An 8,369-nucleotide genomic window follows, 5' to 3' on the forward strand; every position below is an offset into this window, starting at 1 on the left:
CTAGGACAAAATACTACACTTTTGTTCTATATTAAGACCATAGAATAAAAGCAGCTGACTGCTTTCCCAGCCTATGTCCTCGCAGAGGGGAGCATGGGGTGAAGAATTAACCCCTGGCATGAGCTTTTCTCACGAGAAGTCATTAAGAAAAGCCAGATCTCCTCAGTGCTCTCCCAGAATTAGATGGTGATGAACTGGAGACACCCCTTGCCTTCCTCCCCGTCCTGTAGCCCTCACCATGCGCTGCAGTTAAAGGCTCACCCATGATTACAGGGTGATCTTCCTTGTTTTGAAGGATCTGAGATTCATGAAGCTTAAGAAGAAAGAAGCAGGTATGAAGTCCTCCTGTCCCTTACCACTGACGCTGTCACACCTCCCCAGTCAGTAATGACCTCATTCCTTACACCTCTCTGGGCTCAGCTCGTTTTGTAGCAGGGAGCTGGGCTCCAGGAGGTTAAATGACTTGGCCAAGGTTACATGTGTCTCAGAGGGTGTTTGAAGCGAGAGATGCCCAAGTGCCACATCCTTGAGGCAAGAGGTCTGGCTAGACCCAACCAGCACTGAAGCTCCTCCTTACCAGAGACTCAGCCTTGAGATGCAGGGACAAGGAGACAGACCTATCAAACAGACCACCAAAAAAGAACCTCATTTTGTCTGTCAATCTGCAGACCAGAGGCTGCATTTCCCAATTTCCTCCTGTCCCTGTGTTTAACCCTTCGGTATCATCAACTGTGGGTGTCCGCAGCATCCAGCGACAAGGGCAGAGCATGTGGCAGCCACACATGTCCTGGTAATGACTTCATTTCTTCCACCAGCTCTGGAAAAACAAAAACAAAACCAAATCCCCGGTCCTGCGTAATTGTGCCCCTGTTATTCATGGATCTTTAATTGTACTTCTTCATGAATTTTAATGCACAGTCCATTTTCTTTCCACTAATCCTACATTAGGCTGGAAGCCTTTACAGACCGAACATTTGCCCTCCTTAGCTCTTTATTCTCTGCAGCATCGTGGCTGCTCTGTCCCCAGGCATTGCCCTTGTCTCAGCTGGTCTGACAGCTAGGTTCAACCAACACTAAAGTGTGTTTTTCTTAGGTACTCTAGTTTTGTGCATCCGTCACAAAAGCAGCAGGCCTGATGAATAGACACCCTGCGAACAGCAGCTCATGTATTTTGCCCGTGATTTGCCGATCTGCTGGCGTGGGTATTAGTTGCACAGCATTTGAGACACGACCTGCCTGTGAATCTTTAACGCTACACTTCTGTGAATCTCTTTTTCCAGCTAAAACGATCTCCACAAGTCACCAGGAATGAGCGAAAGCCCTTCAGGACATTCTTCTTTCCAAGGAATTGCAGAATTTCTATGGTGTTGCTGCTGAGCGACACACAGGAGCAAACCACGGACAGTTGTACACTACCGTAGACCATCAGATGCTGAACAGCCTTATTTTAAATGGCATTTACATTTGAAAGCCAGGCAGGACCTTTAGATACTCTAATCTGACCTTCTGCAAAATGCAATTTGAGCCTGTTGTTTCACAACTAACTTTAGTAATTTGTTCGGCCGAAGCGATGCCTCCAAATGGAAGATACCTGGACTCGATTTGTGAAGACGACGAAGCCGTAGCTTCCTGCAGCAAGCTCAGTAACATTGGTCTGTCAGGTCTGCCCTGAAGAGCGGAGAGGCAAGGCGCTCTTTTTGTGTGAATTGCTAAGAATATATCAGGCCCTGCCCTCGCATGTGTCTCACAGAACCCTTATTAGATGAAAAAGAAATATGGTACAGTCCTCAGATAAAAAGTTCTAAAAATATGGGAACTTTGATGTATAAATGCATGTTAAGGACTTTTCTGGCCCCGACTACAAACGTTCCCAATTGCCACAAATTTCACATCACTTGCAGAACCAGCGGTAATAGTTCTTTTCTGAGATACACAGAATATACTTAGTGTTTTAGGGATTCCAGCCCTGGGCATACTTTGTGCTGGTGTGTGCCGTTAGTGCAACAGGCAGGCAGGCACAAGCAGAAATGAATCTGACTTAAAATCTGATTTGACTTAAACAACACTGACCTTATGAGAAGTGCGGAGTCCGAACCAGGCCTGCAAATCCCATCTGTTTCTTATTTCTATAACGGGTGAGCTAAAACCCTAAATCCAAACAGCTCTGAGCTTTGAATCCAAATTTTGCAGCTTGAGTCCATTACTAGCAAGGACAACTGCTAGCCCAACACAGACTCGCTTCTTAAATTGAACACTGGGATTTACGGCACAACATTAAATGAAGGAGACGTATTGCTGGTTGACTAACAGCTAATCTGGGAAAGTATTTGGAGACAGAGATCCATGGATCGGTGACTAAGTCAACCCACCTCATTACTCCCCATAAAGTTGTTATCACAACATTCTTGGACTTCAGTGGCGTTTTTTGAGAGCCACTCGAATGCTCCTCTGCTATTCAGATAATCAAAACCTGCACTAACTCTCTATGTTAGGTATTCTGTTAGGCTACAGTTTTTTGCTGTTTTTTTGCTGCAATTTGAAGTCGGAAAAAGATCTAATGTGTAAAGCAAGCAGCTTTTAGGCTTTTGTGAAAAATAAAAGTGAGCGTATTCAGAAAAAGCCTTGTCTCTGTCCTTTAATTCAAAAGAACAAAGCTGGTGAAGGCTGGTCTCCAAGAGTGAATGGAATTTGGCAATACCGTTCCCATTAGTGCAAAATAAACCCGTTAAATATACAATGGCTCGAGCACAATGTAGATTAGAAAAATAAGTGTGGAACTGTAAGTGTCCTAATTATATTCCATCCATCTACCTTTACATTAAACACCAAGTTTTGATGCTTCCCCAGATGCTGCGTAAAGTATTGAATTTTTTAAGCGATGCTCTGTTTATAGAATTGCAATTACTCAGTATTGGCCTTTGTTTGGAGAAGAATCCCTGTCCATCCCATCCTCACTAATGGCTTCTTCTGATCTCATCCAACGTGGAGGATTTCCTGAGCATATTAAAAACATCATTCACTCTGCCTTTTTAGCTTAGCCAAATATTTAATGACTTCAGCATAAGGACTGTATGTTTTGCTGTATTTGAACTGGATTTACTCCCTGACAGCTGATGCTGTTCACTCTGTTCCTTACATATGTACACAGGCGTTTGGGGAGTTCTTGAATTGGTTAGATTCTAGATTTTTGGGGCTAAGAATCTTGGTATTTAGCACAACTGAGCGTATGAACCTCAGAGTACCTCTGACACCTGAAACCTCGTCTCACTGCCAGGGTTGGGTGAGCATTATCTGTTTTTGGCGTGGTGGACCTTTGCGCCCTACCTGGACTCTCCATTAAAGAGCCCAGGTAGAACCTGAAGCTCCTGAGACCTTGATGGTCCAGCGCTGGACCCATCCCAGCCTGGACAAGGTGGACACCTACATCCAACACAGCTCTTTTTTCACTATATGTATGAAACACCTTTCAGCAAACACCCAGTTTTTATTTGCTATCCTGCAAGGCGGGCGACTCTCAGAGTTTATGTCAAGTCCAGGTTTCCTGGCTTGAAGAGAGACACAAGCCTCTGGAGTGATATTTCAGGCAAGACCAGGCAAAAGGCAGAAAAAAGCCCAGGAGAGATTCAAGCCTGCTGCTGCTATGTCCCTTAATTTGGAAAAGCTCAGAAATATTATTCCCTACACCCCGAAGCAGAATGTCCTGACCTTGAAAACGCAGCCTGCATCCAGGATTAGGTCCTTTGGCAGCGTGTGGGTTCAAGGTTAATCGCTGACTGTATTGCAGGGCTGCATCCTGCTCCTCCTGGCGCCGCTGGGACTGCTGGCCCTCGGCTTCTTTCCAGCTGATTTGCCACCTGCATCCATCGCTTCCTCCAGGATTTAAATCTCCTCCGTCACGGAGCAAACCCTGGGTGAAGCGCTTTGCTGATGAGGATTTGAAATCTTTCTTTTTCCCCCCCGCTTCTCCTGCACTTTGAGATGTTCAGTTGAGACACAGCAGTACACTCCAGGAAGATGGTTCATAATCGCTTTAAAAAAAGGGAATTATCGGCCGTTGGTTCCACACCTCGCAGCGTGGGGCTCTGCACCGTCTCAGCTCACTGCGTGCCGTGGATTTTAAAGCACCGGCGAGTGCAGGGGGGGATGTAGTTGGGTTCTGGTTTATCTTTTGTTCAAAAAAAAAAAAAAAAAAAGAAAGAAATTGAACAAAAAAAATTGTCATACTTTTCCCCTTTCTTCAGTGGCCGCCCGCATACTTGTGATTCAAGGGATTTTTCACCAAGCTTTTTTGCTGCAGAGTGTTTCTTCGGTCGTGTCTTGCCCTGATTACTGTCGTTTGTTTCCAGGCCCCTCTTCCAGCGTGCACTTGGGCGGCAACGAGAGCCCAAAAGGCAGCGTCCTCCGCCCCGCAAAGGTCAGCAAAGGGCTGGCGTGGTCGCTTTCCATTCCTACCCTTATTTGCCCCCGACAGAGCGATCAGAAAATGCAGGGTTTATGTATGTGTGTTTAACGGTTCAGCACGGAAGCCCCCGCCCGCCTCGTGCCTGCCCGGGAGCCTCATCGGCCTCAGAGCGCCTCAGGGGGCAACACCACCCCTCACAGCTCCTGGGGGACAAACCCCGACCTTAGAAACCCGAGAGCCACCCCAACCGCACGACTCGCCATCGCTCGCCCTGCGGCTCTGCGGGGCCGGCTCGCCCCCCAGGCCCGGGGAGGACGCGCGCGGGGAAGGAGCGGCGTAGGCCCGAGACGCAGGGGCTCCGCGGGGGTAGAGCAGGCCGGCTGCAGCCCCTCCAGCAGCCTGTCCCTCAGGGAGTCAAACAGCAGCCTACAACGGAGAGACTCGCCGGCTGCTCCTGTGTCTCCCCGTCGGAGCCAGGCGGCATCGGGCGACCGGCTGCCCTCCGGCAATGCCTTAGCTTCTCCGAACGCTTCAGGTCGGAATTTCATCTGGCCCGGGACGTTTTGTACCCAGCAGCGAAAGGCAGTGAGAGTCGCTGGCTGATGCGCTCCTGGTTGTACTAGCGGGACATAAACCGCTGCCCTTCAACCCGCCGCCGCCACTGCGTGACAGGCAGAAAAGAGGAACGGAGGCCGCAGGGGACCGCCCGGAGCCACTTGATCTCACGCTCGCCTTCTGAAATAAAGCCATTTCAGCACCAGGTTCATCCTGCTGATGGTCCGAAATGCCCTTGGTGTGAGTGGTTTGCAAGGAGGTGCCTGGAGGGTTAAAAGGGTCCAGAGTGATGGAAAAAACCACATGGGTCCTGCTGAAGCAGGCGTGTGCACGCCGGCTCTGGTGGGGAAGCGAGTAACGGGGATATACTGAGTGGGTTTGATTTACCCGTTACACAGAGACACGTGACTGGGGTGCTGGAGAGCCCCAAGTCGTGGGGAAGGTGACGAAGACTCATCTTTTCCAAAGAAGTGGATATTTTGCATGCCGGTTCTGACGCAAACACATGGACACGGACCCGCTCCTCCCCACCACGCTGCGGGAGGGGTGGAAAGAGGAGAAAGGAGAGACCTCATCGCGCTCTACAACTACCCGAAAGGGGGTTGTGGTGAGGTGGGGGTTGGGCTCTTCTCCCATGTAACTAGTGACAGGACGAGAGGAAATGGCGTCAAGTTGTGCCAGGGGAGGTTTAGATTGGAGATTAGGAAAAAATTCTTTACTGAGCGGTCAAGCATTGGAACAGGCTGCCCAGGGAGGTGGTGGAGTCACCATCTCTGGAAGCGTTCAAAAAACGTGGGGATGTGGCACTTGAGATGGTTTAGTGGGCATGGGGGTGTTGGGTTGATGGTTGGACCTGATGATCTTAAAGGTCTTTTCCAACCTTAATGATTCTGTGAACCCCCTCTAAGCAGAACAACCCCATTTTTAAGCATTTTTAATGCCATCTTGTAAGATGTAGAAACCGGAGCCCCAGTGGCTCACTAGAAATCTGCCTCTTACAATGGGCACGCGGGCTCCATCTTGAGAACGTCGCCATCGAACGAGCAGCAGCTGAAGCCCTACAGCAGACAGCCCTACGCAGGGTGAGATTACACTACTCTGGGTGTGTGTAACTGGCAGATGTTAGCCTAATTTTGGGATGCCCACCTTCACCGCAGCCCTAGTCCTCTGCCATCCTCTCCCAGGGACGCAACTGTGTCTTCGCTGAGCGGCTTGGCGTAACGCCGGGGCGTTTCAGCCAGCTGCGACGTTTACAGCAAAATCAGGTGTAAATCGCTTCCAGCACACACGTTAGGCAGCGTGACCAGCAGCAGCCGGACAGCGTCGTCCTTTGGACGGGACGAGACTGCGAGTGGAATTGCAGTTATTGTTTGCTAGCAAGTGATGCATTTTCATGGTAGATTGAATTTTACTTCCTAGTACCTAATTTTTTTCTTTCCCTTAACTTACACAGCAAAACAACCCTGCAGGGCACGAGGGAAGGTGGACCGGCAAGGCAGGGCATCTTCTTCTCTGCCGCAGTTCCACGAGAAGAGGAGGTTAATCAGCAAGCCGCAATCAGTGCCTGGGAGAGATCAGCACCCTCAGCCCCGAGCGCACCTTGGTGCCCTTTACAGCGAGAGGGGCGATCCTGGGGTGCGCACAGCTCAGGAACGCATTTAAGTCCGTTACTTAAAACCATCTAAACTGCAGAATGGCTTTTTTTCCCCCCTATTCAACGCTCAACCATTGGGCCCAAACTAACCTAGAGCTAAATGTTGAGCATAGCTAAACCCTTTACAAATAATACACTAAAGCATCTGTGCAACCAGAAGTTCCTCCATCCGTAATAATTTTCACATGCAGAGCTCATCGGGCGCGTCTGATACCTGTGTTAATACCTCGCACTGGTGCACACTGGCAGGCTGAATTACTGATTTTCCCTAATTCATTTTTTCTGTCTCGAAACATAGTCTCCTCTATCGAACGTGAATTGATCATGTCAGCCAGTCTGTTTGACGGACATACAATTTAGTATTCAATTAACGTTTCAAGAATAAAACCAGTTCATGACACAGACGCCAGTCCCCAATGTCAACTTTAGACATCTGCATTGACCTGACATCTCTCCGCAAGCCAACGAGAAGACTCTCGGAGCAGGCTGCTACCCCTGCTCTTAATGCCACAAATAAAGCCAGTGCAAGAACTGCAGCGAACGTCAGGGAAAAGGAGCAACGCGCGCTGGCTGGGACTGCGTTACGGGTGTCGAAGGGCTGGCGGGACGGGCACGGCGCCGGGCAGGACGGACCCCCATCCGCAGGTGGATCGCCTCCCAAGGGATCTGCCAGCCCTGGCTTTCTGGGACGCCGCAGCTAAAGCGTAACTGTTTTATTTCATGAAACATTTTAAAGTGAAAGGCCTTAAACTGTTGATGGAAGGAGTGTAAACAGCAACTGAGAGGGACCTCGAATGCCGCCCACCGGGCTGGGTTTGCAGAGCCTGGGCTTTGCCCCGCATCTGCCGACAGCCCTCGGGGTGCAGCGGCAACGCGTCTGCTTCTGCTCCTCCATAGGAGGCAGCTCCCAGCCTTATCCCAATTAATCGTCTCCTAATGACTTTCTGAACCGGGTGGATTTCCTTAATTATACCACGTGTTAGACTTTAATCAAGAAAACAATCTTCCAGGCCGCCCGAAACCCAAGGGTATGGTGCATTCAGCGAAGAGGAGCCCAGGGCGTCCCTCGCGCGGCGCTGAGGAGGTCCCTGCGACGCCACCGGCCGTCCTCGCGTGCTGCGCCCGTGGCTGAGCAAAGTCCAAGGACTCCCCGGTCACAGCCCCGGGGGACGACGCCGTCACCATCAGCACCCTCACGTAACCCTCGCGTAACCCTCGCTTCGCCAGCGCAGGACGCTGGCGTCGTCCTTGGAGTGTGACCCGCCGATGGTCCCTGGCCGAAGCAATCGCTCTCCAGCAATGTCATAAAATCAGCATCTGGGGCCACGGGGCGGGTCACGCGTGGCCTGCGCTACGCAGGGAGAGGGGACGACGCCTGTTTACCGGGGCGCAAACGCAGCGGAGCCCTGCAAGGAGAGGGGTTCGGTTCGCGCTTGGTGGCGTGCCGTCTCGCGACACCGCGGCAGCGGCAATGCGGCTGCAGAGGCCGGTGGAAAGACGCGCGTTTGCCAGTACGTGGTAACGAAGGCACCGGGACGGCCTGCAGAGCAAAAGGGGAGCGGCCTGCAAAATATTAACAGTTTGCTGCTACCCCACAAAAACGATGCCCTGCTCTTCCAGTAACGCGCTCTGCTGCTGGTGGAGGCTCTCGCTCAGCCGCAGCCGTGCCCTGCGGCTTTCGGCAAACCCGTTCGCTTCTCCCCCTCTCCACTGGCCGCGGCGAAGCGGGTGCCGCTCAGCTCACCCTCTCCCATGCCC

The sequence above is a fragment of the Phaethon aethereus genome (assembly GCF_964289735.1).
Source record: "Phaethon aethereus genome assembly, chromosome: 19".
In the NCBI taxonomy this organism is placed as follows: domain Eukaryota; kingdom Metazoa; phylum Chordata; class Aves; order Phaethontiformes; family Phaethontidae; genus Phaethon; species Phaethon aethereus.